We start from the raw sequence: 6,231 nt of genomic DNA on the forward strand, positions 1-6,231 counted from the left end.
TCTCTCTGCCTGCCTCTGCCTACTTGTGATCTCTGTCTGTCAAGTAAATAAATAAAATATTAAAAAAAAAAAAAACACACACAGACTGTTGGTCTCCTTTCCCAGAATTTCTAGTTCAGTAGTTCTTAGGTAGGGGGCCTGAGGATTTGCTTTTTTACCAAGTTCCTAGGTGATGGCAATAATGCTGGTCTGAGGACCACACTTTGTGCATCGTTGTCATAGAGCAGGATCTCAGCCTGTCTCAACACTGTTACTCTTTTGGGCCAGATAAGTCTGTGTGGCAGGGGCTGCCAGAATATTGCAGGATGTTGAACAGCATCCCCGGTCTCTATGCACTACATGCTGGTAGCACGACCCTCTTAGTTATGACAACCAAAATGTGTGCAGATACTACTCAGATTTCCTCTAGAGGCAAAAATCCCTCCAGGAGAGAAACACTCCTATAGAGCATACCAGGTTCTCCTAGTCAGAAGTGGTGCTTTCCCTACCTCACAGGAAAGAGCTAGAAGTTGGGAGCCTTGGGGATTAAACTTTTATAAATAAAAGGCAACGATGGGGTGCCTGGGTGGCTCAGTTGGGTTAAAGCCTCTGCCTTTGGCTCAGGTCGTGATCCCAGGGGTCCTGGGATTGAGTCCCGCATCGGGCTCTCTGCTCAGCAGCAAGCCTGCTTCCTCCTCTCTCTGCCTGCCTCTTTGCCTACTTGTGATCTCTGTTAAATAAATAAATAATTTAAAAAAAAATAAATAAAAGGCAACGATGACAGAATCTGGGAAATCTTCCTTCAAGATAATAGTCTATGACTCTGTTTTTCTTCTGCATAATCCTAGTTCTGAATGACAGAAACAGCTTATTCTGTTTTATACTACTTTTGAAAGAAATTCTAACTAATATCCTCATAGATTAATGGATTCCTAGTGTAAACTGGGGTTAAAGTCCTATAGGGGATAGACTGAAAAGAAAAATCACATGACATTTTTACAAATATTATCCCTTTACCTCTATAAATAAGCACAATATGGTGTGTTGCTATAAGAGGCACAGCGCATTACTGGTGTCTGGTCTTCATTATTCCTTAAGATCCCAGGTAATATAGACAACACTTAGGCCAGTCAAATATTCTTACCTAGTCTATGCTATCTTACTGGAAGAAGCTTTAACGGTGATTTAATGTTATTTTTTCCCCCAGATAACCAGAAGTTAGTGCCTTGGGTGAAATACCAGGTTAATGAATAGCCTAAATGCAATTTCTCTATCCAAGTGAGTTGCTATGTGAATATTTGTCCTTCTTTAATTGTTGTATCTTTAGGGTCCATCAGTGTTAAACACTGAGATACTCAAGCAAAATTTAGTGACACTGAATATTTTCACCTAGATTCTGTCAAAAAGCTCAAACAGGAAGACTAAGTGCCTGTTCTGTTCTTCTAGGGGCAGGTTGAAGAGGTTGAGGACTGACAGAGAAGTCTGTCCTCTCCTATATAATACAGATGTCTTTGTATAGTAGACAATATTTCTGTCCATAAGCTTCCTACACTTCTAGCCTTAGGAACACAAATCTGTCTGGGAAGGGAGTGGAGCACCTGAAACCATTCTGCTAAACACTTAGCTGGTTTCTAGATGTCCTTTCTCTCTCTCAGCAACCTAAATTTATGCAGGAATACAAGCTCTGCTCAGTTTTTGACAAATCCGTGGAAGGAGAGAAAGTTAATCAACATGGGGCCCGGAGGGTCTTTATGCTTGTTACCCTCTGTAAACTTGCTGTCCCTCAGGCGATAGCTCTCCATTGCTATGCCAGTATAACATCATCAAGGTCACAGCCATCTGCAGCCAGGCCCAGCCTCTCCCTGACACCTGAAATCTAGCTGATAACGGACTCCCATCCCTGACCTACTAATATTTGGATGAGCAAAGGTCTCATGGGTTTGACAAACCAGGAGAAATCCTGAGTGGCAGTCATCCAAATTCTGAAGATAAAACCAACCCAATAGAGAACTTTGTATTCTGGAGACAGGTGTGGTAGATTCATTTGTCACCTAACCATCAGAGCACCATCCTCTGAGTTCACTTTAGTAGCTCTTGCCCCTAGACTCAGCGACAGACCCTCCATGACTGTGCAGCACAGACTGGAAGGGAGGCTCCTCAGGGAGACAGGACAGGCAGCAGTCCCCGCAGGAGCTGGGGGGCATTTCTGCTTGATTACACCACTTGCAGTAAGAGTCCTTTCAGTAAAAGCAGGGCATTTCCTCTTGATACTTTGCTTACTGAAACCCATGAAAAGGAAGAGTGAACCCACATCTTCTGGAAAGAAGACATTACGTCAAATAACAGGTCCAGGATCCAAATAGATTTAAGAAAGGGGCCTAATGCTCTTGACCTGTATGATAGTGGTTCTTCACTCTTGGTGTGTTATCAGCTCACCTGGAGAACTAATAAAAAATACAGTGGTCCAGGCTTACTGAAATAGCATGAAGCCTACAACTCCTAGTCTTACCAAGTTCCCCAGGTGATGCTGATAAACACCAAAACTTGAGAACATTGCTCTAGAGCACTAATTCTAAACTTGTCTATACATTGGAATCATCTGGGGAAGTTTATAAAAATAATGTTTAGGTCCCACCTCCAAAGGATTTGATTTGATAGGTCTGGAATATAGTGTAGATATCAAGTTTTTAAAAAATATTTAATTATTAATTCACTTAAAAATAAATTCAATAAACTCATTTTTTTATTAAAAATTTTTAAAGCATACTTTAAAAGTTCAGTGAGAAATATATCATTGTTTTACATTTTGGCAAATGTCTTTAGGCTAAATAGATGATACCTGGATTCTCATATGTGCTTCTAGATTCAATCCACTGCATTATGTTGTTTTTGTTGAAGCATATGAAGAAAATCCAGCTTAACACAGATACGCAACTGGAAAAAGGAGAAGTATTTTAACAGTCTTCACAGGAAATTATTTTGGATATTCTTTGGTGCTACACCAAAATGTTACAAGAAGTAGTTTCTTAAAGATTAGTAGAGATGTGGAATCTAAAATCATATAAACGTCTTGAACTAACTGAGTTCAAGACGTTTATTGAATCCATTATCTGACTTGGCATGGATCTTTCACTCAGGCATGAATGACCTGGTAACATCATGCATTGGGGCACAGAATTATTCCAATCTTCAAAATATTGACATATTTCATCATCCAATAGAAAAAAATCCAGTCATTGTTTTTTAATTTAAATTCAATTAGCCAACATATAGTAGTACATCATTAGTTTCAGATGTAGTGTTCAATAATTCATATTCATCATTTTGTTTAACACTCAGTGCTCATCACATCATGTGCTCTCCTTAATACCCATCACCCTATTACCCCATCCCCCCTACCTGTCTCCCCTCCAGCAACCCTCAGTTTGTTTCCAATAGTTAAGAGTCTCACATGGTTTGTCTCCCTCTCTGATGACTTCCCATTCCATTTTCCCTCCCTTCCCCTCTGATCCTCTGTGCTGTTTCTTATATTCCACATATGAGTGAAACCATATGATAATTGAAAAAAAATCCATAGTTATTAACATCACCACCATCATCATAGGAAAAGTCTTTCAAGATTTGAGGAGCTGTCAATCTACTGGTGGTGGATACAAGTTTTCCAAAATACTAATTTTTAATTGAAAGTTTGAGGTTTTTTTCATTAGCAAGTACTGTTAGTTGTTTTCCTTCATGTGACAGGCTCACATCATTCTTTTTTTCTCTTTCTCTTTTTAAATAACAGTTTTATGGAAGAAACGTAACACAACAGAAAACATAAGATAATATAAAATTAATCCTTTTAAAGTCTAAAATTTAGTGGCTTTTAATATATTCAGAGTTATTCAGCCATCACTACCACCTGACTCTAGAATGTTTTCATAGTCCCCATACCCATTAGCACCAACTCCCCATTTCCTCCCTCTCCCAGCTCCTGGCAACCACTAGTCTACTGTCTGTCTTCATGGATTTGCCTCTTCTGGACATTTCATGTAAATAGAATCCTACAATATGCAGTCTTTGTGACTGGCTTCTTTCACTTACCGTAATGTTTTCAAGGTTCATTCATGCCATAGCATGTGTCAGAATTTCATTCATGGGATATCTGTGTGGTGCCGTCGGTTAAGCACCTTACTCTTGATTTGAGCTCAGGTCATGATCTCAGAGTCCTGGGATTGAGTGCTGCATCAGGCTCCGTGCTCAGCATGGAGGCTGCTTGAGATCCTCTCTTCATCTCCCTCTGTTCCTCCTCCTGCGCTCATTCTGGGTCATGCTTTCTCTCTCTCTCTCAAATAAATGAATAAATATTTTTAAAAAAGAATTTCCTTCATTATTTCGGTTGAAGAATATTCCGTTGTATGAATAGACCACATTTTGTTTATCCTTTCATCAGTTGGTGGACACTTGAGTTGTTTCCACTCTTGGGATATTATGAACAGCGCTGTTCTAAATATTCATGTGTAAGTTGTTGTGTGGACATGTATTTTCATTTCTCCTGAGTATTCTCCTAGGAGCAGCATTGCTGGGTCATATGGTAATTTTATGTTTAACCTCTTGAGGAACTGCCAAACTCTTTTCCAAGGTAGCTGTACCATTTCACAGTCCCACCAGGAATATATGAGGGTCCCAATATTTTAATGTCCTCACTAACATCATTAACTATCATTTTGGTTTAGTCATCCCTGTGTTTGTGAAGTGGTACTTCAATGTAGTTTTGATTTGTACTTCCCTAATGTTATGATGATAATGAATGACAATGTGGAGCATTTTTCATGGTTATTGGCCATTTGTTTACATGTTTTGGAGGAATGTCTATTCAAATCTTTTGACATACCCTTAATCTTTTTTAAAATTTGATTTATTTTTTAATTGACGCATTATGAGTTTGTATATTTTAGATACAAGTCCTTTTTCAGATATATGATTTACAAATATTTACTCTCATTCTGGGGGTTTCTTTCATTTTCTTTTTCTTTCTTCTTCTTCTTCTTCTTCTTTTTAAAGATTTTATTTATTTACCTGACAAAGATCACAAGTAGGCAGAGATGCAGGCAGAGAGAGATAGGGGGAAGCAGGCTCCCTGATGAGCAGATAGCCCGATATGGGGCTCGAACCCAGGACCCTGGGATCATGACCTGAGCCAAAGCAGAGGCATATCCCACTGAGCCACCCAGGTGCCCCCCTTTCTTCTTTAAAAAAGATTTATTTATTTATTTTGGACAGTGAGAGTGTGCATACTTGTGCACCTGGGGAGGGAGGTGGGAGGAAGAGGGAAAGAATCCCAAGGAGACTCAGTGCATAGCATGAGTTCAATGTAGGACTTGATCTCACGACCTGTAAGATTATGACCTGAGCTGAAACCAAGAGTCAGACATTCAACCGACTGAGCCACCTAGGTGCTCTTTCATTTTCTTGATAGTATCATCTGAAGCACCATACATTTTAATTTTAATGGAGCCCAACATATCTATTTTTTCTTTTGTTGTTCATGCTTAATGTCATTTATATCTAAGAAACTACTGCCTGACTCAAGGTTACAAAGAATTTAATTCTATGTTTTCTAAGAGTTTTGTAGTTTGAACTCTTAAATTTAGGTCTCTAATAAATTTTGAGTTAATTTTGGGGGTCCAATTTCATTATTTCGCACAAGAATATCCATGTGTCTCCTCTCCAACCATTTGTTGAAATTGTCTTGGAAACTTTGCCAAAAATTAATTGACCATGAATGTATGAATTTATTGCTGGACTGTCAGTTCTATTCCATTCACTTTTGTGTCTATCTTTAGGCCAGTACTGCACTATCTTGATCACTGTAGCTTTCTGTGAAGTTTTTAAAATCAGGAAACTTGAGTCTTCTAATTTTGTTATTTTTCCAAACTTGTTTTAGATATTCTGGTGGACACAGAGTTTTTTAAAATGCTTTCTAGATGATTCTGTTTTGCAGCTAGGTTTGAGAATCATTGTTTCTAGTAGACACAAATTGCCTAGATATCCATGTCACCTTCCTAAAACTCCTCACTTGTAAGTTTGTCAATTGTCCTTTAAATGTTTTATCTGCAAACTCTGATGGTTTCTGTCTACTTTTTAACATCTTAATCTTATTTTCCTTTTTTTTTTGGTATTGTTTATTGGTTATAATGACAGCAAAATTATTGTCTATTCAATAGTCTCTTCCCTTTCTTCCTTGCTAACAGAACATGATTTAGTTGGAAG

Source organism: Lontra canadensis, unplaced genomic scaffold (assembly GCF_010015895.1).
Source record: "Lontra canadensis isolate GAN:19392208 unplaced genomic scaffold, GSC_riverotter_1.0 scaffold36, whole genome shotgun sequence".
NCBI classification, from domain to species: Eukaryota; Metazoa; Chordata; class Mammalia; order Carnivora; family Mustelidae; genus Lontra; species Lontra canadensis.